We start from the raw sequence: 11658 nt of genomic DNA on the forward strand, positions 1-11658 counted from the left end.
CCTCATTACTCTGGGGTAGATCTCATCAGGGTCCATGGACTTGTGAGCATCTAATTGGCATAGCAAGTCATTAATCATCTCCTCCTGGATTGCAGGGACTTCACTCATCTCCCCATCACCAACTTCCAGCTTTAGGAGCTGGGTATCCTGAGGACAAGTGGTCTTGACATTAAAGACAGAAGAAAAGAAGGCATTGAGTACCTCTGCCTTATCTGCATCCCTGCAGTCACTACACTACCTTCTGCATTTTTCAACTGATGGACACCCTCGTTAACCCTCCTTTTGCTCCCAATATATTTGTAAAAACTTTTTTTGTTGTCCTTTGCTCTAATGGCTAAATCAAGTTCCAGCTGGGCTCTGGCCCTCCTAATCTTGTCCCAACATGACCTCTTGGCATCTTTATAGTCTTCCTAACTTGCCTGACCCTTGTTCCAGAGATGATACATTCTCGTTTTTTTCTCAAGCTCCAGCCTAAGTTCTCTGTTTAACCAGGCTGATACTTCTCCTCAACAGCTTCACTTCCTACACAAAGGACAGTCTGCTCCTGAATGTTTAACAATTCTTTTTTAAAACACTCTCTACCTTCCTGAACTCCTTTACCCTTCATGACTGACTCCCAAGGGACTCCATCAGTCAATGTCCTAAACAAGTCAGTCTGCCTGCCAGAAGTCCAAGGTGGAAGTTCTGATGATGGCTCTCATTACATCACCCACTATTGAAAACTTAATGATTTCGTGGTCACTATGTCCAAGACATCCACCAGCCACCACATCCCCCACCAGTCTCGTGTTTTCAAACACCAGGTCTAGCAGGGCACCTCCTCTGGTGGTCTCATTTAACCATTGTGTTAGGAATTTGTCTTCCACACACTCCAGGAACCTCCTAGACTGATTCCTCTCTGATGCATTGTATTTCCAGCAGATGTCTGGCAAATTGAAGTCGTCCGTAAGTATGAGGGCTAGCGACTGTAAGAATTCTGCAAGCTGTTGGTAGAAAATTTCATCTGACTCTTTGTCCTGGTTGGGTGGTCTATGACAGATTCCCACCCACTGTGGCATCTGCCCTGTTGACCTTTCCCCTGATCTTAACTCATATGCTCTCGACTTTGTTATCTTCACCATTGTCAATTTGAGTGCAGTCAAGGCACTCTCTAACATACATTGCTACCTCACCACCCCTCTTGCTATGCCTATCTCTTCTGAAGAGCTTATAGCCATCTATTACAGCATTCCAGTCATGAGAGTCATCCTATCATGTTTTCATGATAGTGACTATATCATAAATTTCCTGCTGTCCAGCTCCCTGTTTGCTGCCCATACTGTGTGCATTGGTGTATATGCACTTCAGCTGGGCTACTGACTTCATTCCCATCATAGGCATGATGAGGTATGGCATACAGAAGTTGTGGAGGCTAGTTGAGGAACGGTCACATTGCATCCTGAAATGGCCTGTAGGCAAAATGTCTATCCCAACTGACCAGGGAATAAGTGCTGTATTAACCCAATGTATCAGTAACAGCCACAATGCAGAACTCCTCTTCCAAAGATAAACATGCTCCAGGTTAACTGGATGATATGACAGAAAAAGCTGACCAGAGACCTAAGTCCTTTGGAATTTAACCGTCTTTGTGCTGGCATTAGGAGACAGACTAAAAGGAGGAGTATCAAACTTATAAAACTTACCATATTTCTTATGAACTAAATATTAAACTTATGAAGACTAAATACCAAATAAATATAATTGAGGACACAGAGTATACATGCAGTGTTTTTGCAAGTGCATTAAAAGTAGTTCTAAGGACTGCATCCCTTTGAAATGTCTATTTTGCTCAATGCTGAAAATATTACAAGATTTTCTGAACATGATATTTAAAGGCAAGAAATGTCACCACTCATTGATGATTTCTTCTCCCATTGTACAGGAACTTTGACTTCTCATTCAGGCATGTAATTCTAAGAGCCAATGGAAACTTATGTCCTAATAATATCAGTGATTTAGATATTTTTTCCTTTAGAATTAAAAAGAATTACTAAAGAAATAATGACATAAGAATGCAATTGCAATCACTGACACTTAGCCCATTATCAGTGAAGAGTTTAGGTACCATTACAAAAGATTTTTATAGTGTCCTACTTGGCAAGACGGACATAAGGATATGAGGTATTTATCAAGGTTTGTAGACATGCCTTGAACCAGATTTCTGTTAGTAATGTGATTGCAAACCTAATAAGACTATTGGAGCCAGAGTTAGTTCCTGTTTACAACAGAGTAAAAGCATAGAATTTCAGCTACAGGAATATCTGCTATAACAAGGAGTTATAACAAATTTGAGGTCTGGGTTCGGTTTTTTTGCTAGTACAAATTGCTCTTTGTAGGATTGTAAAATAGGCTGTGCATCCCTCATAGCTAACACTGAGCAAGACAGCGTTGGTCCAGAGGGTTGCACTTAAAGTGAACATAATGCTAGGGCTTCATATAGGCTTTGTCAGCACCCAGATTTTTATTCACAATCAAAATTGTTTCTTGCTTCTGTTTGTTCATTCTTTGGATAATAATCAGCCTGGATAGAGCCCTACTTGTCTCTGTGCAAAAGGATTTCAAAATCTGCAAGTTCTAGTCTGGCCAACAATGCAAAAGGATCTCATGGCTGGGATGGTCTCAGTGATGGGGGACTGTGCAGTGTCAAATCTTCAGGATAAGATTGCAAACATTCACAGTGTATGCAAAAACAAGTAGTGTCTGCTTAATCTTGACTTATTGTTATCTGTCTTTCCATCAGCAGGCTGGTTAGCCCTTGTTTATTTTTACTGTGTGGTATTTCCACTCATGCATATGAACTTTTTCCTATTAACTAATTTGCTTAATATCTCTACATCAGGAGTTTATCTTGCATTTCATCAAATAGAGTTTATTCATTTCATACATTGCCTGATTATGTCATCAAAACACAACATGTTAAGAGACAGGGTAAGCACAAACAACCCTCTAAACCAGTGAGTCTCAGTTTTTGCAGGCAGGTAGCCCATTCCACCAGGAAAAATATTGAATTATGTAACTCCTTCCTTTATGTACCTTGTCACAGTATAAACTGTGCTCATATTCTGGCTCATTCATATACACTGCATAGAGAGGCAACTACAAACTCAATGCTGTATTTGAAAATATTGAGTTAAATCACATCAATTGAGTACATCAGAGGCAATGTTCCTCATAGCAAATTCAGTTATGCTTATTTCAAGCTTTATGCCTTAGGCTTCAAGCGTAAGTTCTTATGATGCTTAATTTTTTAAGTATTTAGATTTAATGAGAAACAAACTTACTAAATTAAATGTTCACATTTTTCTTATACTTAAATGTACAGAAGAATGAACTTACCTTATTTAGACAAAGATCAATCTTCAGAGAAGTCTAAATGCAGGTGAATGTCAGAATGGATTAAAAAATAAACTTAAATATTTTCAAGTAAACCTACATATAATGATGACCAATTACTATGCCATAGCTATTCAAGCAATTACATTAGGTAAAAATCATACAGTGGTACATGCTTACTCCTAAAGTTTCACACAAAGGAGGCCTTCAAAACTACTTTAACCCTACACACAAATCCTCCTCTTTCGAACAAATAAAATCTTTTGCCCTGGGTTGAATACAGCATTTCATTCCATCCCAAAATGTATTTCTGAAAGAGGGCAGCGTCATCTGGTTTGACCACAAGGTGGAGATGAAAGGGCAACTAGAGTGGGTTTTCTGTTCTACTGAGGTCACCCACAAGTCAAGTGTGCATTACCACAACTACCTAGTCTTATGCACTGGACAATGAGAAAAAAATTGATTATCAGACACCATGTTTGAAACAGCTGCAAAAGAGACTAGAAAACATTTTGGAACATGGTGAATTCTAGAAAAACCCATGGTTTAGACTGGAAGAAAAGGGACAATTTTCTCCTCTAGAAGAAATGGAACACCCGTCTCTCATATCCTACTGCTACTATAGCTGAGAAGTAGGGTGAAATGAAAGTAGATACCATGGGAGAAACCCTGCCACATAGATAAGATGTTACTTCTAAAGTAATTTTTGATCTTTCAGTATTTCTGGTGAAACAGGACCTCATGACACATTCATCAGCAGTTACTCAACCAAGGAGGAAAGACACCTGGTGACTTTGCAGAATTCTTCTCACAGATGGTATGGGTGGTCAGCTTTATCAGGTAGAAAGTCAAATGCAAAAAATATTAATCACTTTAGCTGTCTGAAGGCCAGGTATTTTTAAGACAGTTTTGAGTCTTTTGAGTTGTCAAAGAATTCTCTTTACTCATCAAGACAATACCTCTGAAAAGATCTGGTGTACCTGTAGCATACAGAGCCTGGGCTGAACTCCATGGTGCAAAGTGTTCTCCATTGTCTTTTTCACTTTGTTCTGATCCTTCTGGACTTAGGTTTAGATCTTTTGTTCTCACAGAAATCAAACATTAATATGTGCCAAAAAGTCTCTTTGATTTCAAGACATTAATTAAATATGCCATTTCATATACAGTCATTCTATGTTCTAGATGCTATTACTAAACCAAGTCTTGGCAGAGAAAAGTTGGGAAGCTTCAGCTGGTTTAGGTAATGAAGTAAATAATATATGTATTCCAACCTACCCTGAAAGCAACAGAATATTTAATCACAGAAGATTTAATCTGAAGTTGTACTCAGTTTAGACAGTTATGTGGATCACAATAATATATTGAAAAGGTGATTTTGGGAGAAAAAAAGCTGCCACACTCCTACTGCATGCACATTGAGAGCAGTGCCAAACTCATTAGTAAGCTGCTGCTGGTATTTTTAGCTTATCAGGGTGAGCAGTTGCTCTTTACAGGACTCTAGTTTTAAGTTCCCATCATAACCAAAGGGCACAAGGTTCAGAAAGCCATCTCAAAGTGGGAAGCTTAGAGTGCTCTGCTCAGTACCACCCTTTTGTCTCATCAAAATTTAAGTTGCAGCATTTCCTGGATTTTAGTGCTGTTTCATTCTACTTTCAGCATTTGCGTCCCAAAGAGCAGCTACGGAAGTTTCTAAAGAAAGAACAGAGCTGTGTGAGGAAATATGTCATTGCTAGTCCCCAAACTACAATTTTTGAGCTTCTGACTCACTGCCTCTTTCTTATTACTGTTCAGACAAGCTTGACAAGCACTGGGGAGTTGCAAATGTCAAATGCCATCACTTGTATTCATCAATATCTTATTTAGAAATTCTGACCTGATTGAAACATAAAAAGCCATATTTATTGTCACTACCAGCATTCATGTTCTTTTCTTCACCTGAAGTGTTTTCAGTATTGCCAAGTTCCCAAATTTAGTGATTCTTAGTGTTCTGCCCCAGATGGAATCTGTTTCTGAGGTCTTCTGTTTTACTCATTTCTGTTACAGAGCAAAACCACTCAAGCAAATGCATTTCTTTTGCAGTGATATGATTTGTGGCCAGCAAGTTGAGAAATTATTTTTTAATTTTCAGGGATGTCAAAGCTCTATTTCCCAGCTCATATAGATGCTATAAGCCTCCTTCCCCCTCCCCCCTCTCTGCTGTTCTTAGTCAAACATGGTAACATGTAGACTGGTATTTCCCTGTGTCAGACTGGCCTTGTTTGTTCTGGTGTAGCAAGCAAGGCTAATTCCTAGTCATACAATAGTATCAGAAAAAAGCATGTTTGTTCTTGGTTTCCAATGTATATATCCCCATCATAACATAAGCATTGCATGTATGGAATACATGTAGCCTTGGGAGCAGAGCTTCCCTGAGAGAGGTGTTTACAATTCACTTATAAAAAGGGAAGGTGGCAGAATGAGCCAGTAGCAAAACTGGAAGAGAGAACTTCCAGATTTACCTCTGGACTATCTTGAACTCCCCAGATCAAGTCTACCTTCCTCAGAAAGTGTCAAGAACAGCACCATGTAATCAGGAAATTCCATCCTACGCATTAAAACAATTGAGACTATTAGGAAAAAAATAAAGGTTGGTGAATAAACTGACCTTTTTAGAATTATACTAGGGATTCTTTTGATTTGCACATCTTGATTAAACCAATTGTAACTGAACTATTTTATGCCTAACACAACTGTGATGGACTAGCCTCATCTTACTTCAAATCAAGTAAAGGAAGTAACTTTCCATTCCCTGCATAGTGAGCTGTGTACATCCTTATCACCAGATAATGCTGAAATAAGAAAACAAGCAAGCTTCCATAAAAGATTAAATAATTATGAATTGTGGAAACATTAGGAATTGTAACAATGCAGGCACAGTATTGAAACAGATATTAAGCTTTATGCACTGTCATTTAAACCAATACCTAACTCCTGAAGGTTAGAATGTGTCTTGCACCTTTCTGTGAATGATCTGATTCTGGACTTCTTAAGTAGAAATAGAATCATCTTCTCTCAGCCTTACTGCAAAATAAGACAAAATAATTGTCCAAACCCCTAAATAAATCAGGCAGAATAATCTCCTGCTTCTGCTTACACATGTAGCACCTGTGGCAGGAGATTAAATAAATGTCTCTACACCCTCCAAAGGGTCTCTATACACCAGTTTCTTTCCACTAACTTTCATTGACTTATGGCAGTGAAGAATTTCCCACAGATTTCTCATGTTTCCTTCATCCAGCTACTTGAAATAATAGAGGACATATCACATACAGCTTTAGTATTCTGTGAAGCCATACTGGGGATAAAAGACATGCAGAGTAGTACCAATGTTATTCCCAAACTGAGCTAGCAGATTTCCAAGCCACATTATTAGAAGTGCTGCAAATAGTGTCCAAATGCAAAACTCCTTCCTTTGTATTCTTAGCTTGCTTGTCCTCCACTGGGAGATTGCTAGGAAGCATCTCCATTGGAAAAAAATAGCATCAGGCCTTGCTGTCAAGTGAAGATATCCTGGTCATTCCTCAAGACGAGTATGTCAGTGTTTTAAGGAATCAGAGAAGTGAAACATCTTCTTGCTATTGTTCAAGCAGAGCTTTAACAATTTTTCATTTCTGCGAAACCTCCTGACCAAAGAAGAGGAGATGACTCCAATGCTTTGGACGTCCAGCACAGAGGGAAGTGAGGATTCATCTGGATAATGCTCCTTTCCTCTCACGAAACATCTGTTTATCCAATCCCCTATGAGTCACTTCTTCCCCACTTTTCAGTCATCTGCTGTCAGTGCACTTCTGTAAGTAAGCCCAGACTTTCTTGCCCAATCTGGAGCAGGGTTCAAGGGGAGCCTTGCTGGGAGGTAGGCTAGAACATAACCACAGTCTAATCACAAGATGAAGCTCCTGGGCATTGTGGCCTGTGTGGGAGCTTGGGGCAGGTGAACATTGTGCGTTTTCTGATCTCAAGGTTGATTTCAAGAGCCTCAAAAGCTCGTTTCATATCGGTAGAGCTGTGTGCCTTTGGCATATGCCAGTGACCCAGAACTGGCTCCAAGTAAGCTCTTACCTCATTGTGTTGTGTTGAGTGGACTCATTCATCCCCACACAGTAGCAGTTAGTTACATGAACAAGTTGCTGTGCCCTGGCTACGTGCAGTGCTGTGCTGACTTGGCTGTACTGCTTCTATTTCTGAAGCTTGCTCAAAGTCAGCTCAGAGAGCTCTGCACTGTCAGCATCTGCACAGCATGGACACGGCCTGCAGAAGCTGTTAGGATGGGACTCCAAGGAGCAATGGGAAGCAGTTTCAGATTAAGCTGCAGGGAGATGTTTAGTACATTTAACACCTACCCTCAGCATCCCCAGCAGTACTTTGAAACATGACTAATATTTTATTCACCTACATATAAAGGGTGCACAAGTCTGAATTCAAAGTCGGGTCCTCCAATTTCAGTCTTGCTATTAAATGCAAGTTTCCTTGAAGGGAGAAGGACTCTGGGAATGTGGGCTTTGCCTCACCCTTACCTACCCTCCAGTAGGAGTTGTGTAAAAGAAACTTCATTGTCATCAGGACTTTCAGGTGTGTGGGTGTTTCCAAGAATAAACAACAGCCAACCACAGAACAACCAGGAAATGGCTTTATAAGCATACTGTGCCACTTTGCTGCCACAAAGTTTATGAATCATATCTCCATAGCCAGCTTGCAGCATTATGCCATTCTGCTAGAGGACTTGCCATGTGGTGTGATCAATGGGCTAGGAAACGACTACTGCACATTGCCCTTCATGGTATGCTGAAATCAAGAGCTGAAATTACAGAGTCTGCAATTGCGAACATTCAGACAACCAAATTTGGGCCAGACTTGTCAATCATGATCTAGGTAAAGTGGATGAACTCTGTTAGAGTTAAGAACTGAAATAGTTGGAGGAACAGCTAGGCAGAGCAAAGTGCATCAGCAAAGTAGATACAGAAGTTTTGCACCTGCCCATACAAGAAATGATGCTATCCAATACTTTTGCTTTCTCTTTCACATACCTCCATATGCAAAATTAATGTATTTTCTTACAGAGTATGCAAATAAATCTTCTAAAATTATTTTCCCGTCATTGTAACAAATTCTAGATTCTAAGACAGGTCATCAAAAGGCAGGAAATTCATTGACACACACAGCTCTGAAAGAATTAAATTGGTTTTAAAGCCTTATACATTGAACAAGGCCATTGCATAATGTAATACAGCCTTCATTTCACTTCCTTGCCAAATTGCCAGACAAAAACATTGTACTTCATTGCTGGGGTGAGCACTTAGTGCATGAAACAGATCTATCAGTACACAGACAATCATGATCCTTTTCCAGAACCATTTCCAGCTTCAGAGATAATTGTATTTACTCATTTATTTGTAGCCTGTTGACCTATCCGAATCTTTAGGATCCTCAGCTGACATAGAAAGAGACAGCAGGGAGAATTCTCACATGGAGAAAGTAATGGTTGCTTTGTGAGGAGTCAACAAATGAGGACAGCTTAAAAGTTAATCCCAGATGAGGTTCCAGCACTCTGATATTCATGTCATCGTTGGAAATGGAGTTGCTGGAATGAATTTAATTTCTGTCTGCACCTTGCTAATTAAAATCCAGCTTTATAGCTCCTGCACTTCTTGTTGAATGAGTTATTAGCATGGAATCTGCTGTCAGCAAGGACTTTAAGGCTGAGTAAAACCACTTCAAACAGAGCGGATCACAGAGACTGTCAAATAATATGTGATGACATTATGATAATTAATGTAAAATGATTCTGCAATAACCCACACTGAAAACCACAGGCAGAGCCTAGATCTGTGCTCTCAGAACTCAGAAGACAGGGAAAGATCAGTCTCCAACAAGGCTGTGGAGGTTCTGCATAGCACCTTAAACAAACAATGCTAGAGTTTATCTGCTGCTATGTGGAAATGGGCACTTACTGAAAGCATGTCTTTTATTGCACATTGTTGGCAATGTCTTCATCCTCAACTATGTCTCAGGCTTCAGATTCAGCTATCACAGCCATTTTATATCTCCAGTTTTCCTCCTTTCCATCAAATGCACACTACATTCCTAATTGATGCAGCCGTCAAACCCTGACAACTTTCACTCCTCTACATGCATTATTTCTCCATCTAGGTCATCCTCTGTCCCACTCTGCCCTTTCTCAGGAGCAGTCATGGCTGTCTGGTAAAAACCCTACTGACTGGAGAAGGCAAAACATAGCCTCTGCTGTTAAAGAGGAAGATAAAGACTAGCTGGGGAACTACAAGCTGGTCAGTCTCACCTCCGTGCCTGGCCAGATCATGGGGCAGATCCCCTTGGAAATTATGCTAAGACACATGGAAAATAAGGAGGTGATTTGCTTTCTCAGATTTCTAGATGTTGTCATGTCCCTATGGACATGATCAACAAGATAGCAGTATGCCTCCACCAGCTAACAAGAAAGAAACATGACCTTTCTTAGGCCTTGTGGGATTCTGGAGAATACATATTCCAAGTTGCAGTCAGCTTGTGAGTCCTCTCAATCGAGTAACCTGGAAGAAGAACTATTTTGAGCAGGACCTTAAGCAACCACAAGCTTTTGAGCAGATCAAATAGGACATGACTCATGTGGTAGCTCTTGGGACTGTCTGGACAGGACCAACTGTGCAAAATGCAGTGTGGACTGAGACCATCCAGCCAATTCCTTATCCACCAAGTGGTCCATTGTCTGGGTTTAGATGCTGAGGAGTGTGGTCTCAGCTGGAGCCTCTAACAGAAAGCATCGGAAGAAACCCAAGGTTGCCCACAAGTGTTTTGGAGGATCAGAAGCCTACTATGCCCAGACTGAAAAAGATATTTTAGCACTGTGTGAGGGGGTTCAAGCCACTTCAGAAGTTGTTGATACAGAAATATATCTCGTCCCATGCTACACTGGATGTTCAAGAGAAACATCCCCGCTATACATCACACACCCAGTGCCACATGGAGTTGAGTTGGACATGTAGCAGACTCAACTAGGGAAACCCAACCAGCCCTACAGACTGCTGAAAAATTACCTCTATACTCTTGTGGATGGTGGCTAATGCCCTATGGGGGTGACTACAGCAGTGGAAGAGAAATTGGTAGCACAGAAGTAAACCCATCTAGGCTGCTGCATTACAACAAGACAACACTGCCCAGTTAGGAAACACAGCTCTAAAGGTACATCATGTAGATGCTCACATGCCCAAAAGCCACACCACTAAAAAACATCAAAACAATTAACAGGTAGACAAGGCTGTTAAAATTGAAGTAGCTCAGGTGGTCCTGGACTGGGAGTATAAGGGTGAGCTCAGTGGACCTCCAAAGCATGGGGGCATTTGGGAAGAGATGCAACATACAGATGGGCTTGTGATTGAGAGGTGGACCTGACCACGGAGGCTGTCACACAGGTAACTCATGAATGTGACACATTTGTTGCAATATGATAAGCCACATGAGTAAAGTGTCCCTGGAACAGAGGCTGGAGGTTGGGTTTTTAATGTGGTGAGGCCTGGCAAATTGACTATGTTGGACCACTGCCATGAATACACCAAGACAAGTGCTATATACTCAGTGTGGTGGAAGCAATTACTGGTTGGCTGGAAACATACCCATGAACTATGCCACCAGCTTGTTTTGCCTGTGATGGTAATTGTCCAGTGAGCTCCCTGTCCTTTTCTCAACCCATCAGCCTTTCATCATATTTTTCTCAGCTGAGGACAGGGAGTGATAGAGCAGTTTGGTGGGCACCTGGCAGCCAGGCAAGGTCAGCTGTCCATACCTTCTCATATAAATTCCTTACTTGTTCCTAGAAACCCAGGCTTCAACACAGAAGTTGCTTCCAAAGCATCTTCATGACATCTTAAACAATATTTGCCTCCCCAAAAAATCCAGATGTCTAACTTCTGGTTCTGAATGAATTTCTATAGGAACGACAAAGATCTTCCATGACAGCAACTTAAAGTAGGACTTTTCTTGTTTAAAAGGGAGCTTGCTGTTTTCCAAAATCTCCTGGATCCCATTGCATCTTTTAATTTTTCATGTTCATGCAGCAATCTTGTGTCCAATAAGTTACATGGCTGCACATTTACACCATCTTAGTTTCCTCTTGTCTTTGCATCAAATTTGAGCACCATTTCTTTTACATTTGAGGCCTGGTACTGCTTGCATGTTGCCTGTTTCTCTCTCCAGATATTCACATGCATTACTAATTCCTAGATTAATGGTAGTCAG

This window comes from Acanthisitta chloris, unplaced genomic scaffold (assembly GCF_000695815.1).
Source record: "Acanthisitta chloris isolate BGI_N310 unplaced genomic scaffold, ASM69581v1 scaffold9224, whole genome shotgun sequence".
Taxonomy (NCBI): Eukaryota; Metazoa; Chordata; class Aves; order Passeriformes; family Acanthisittidae; genus Acanthisitta; species Acanthisitta chloris.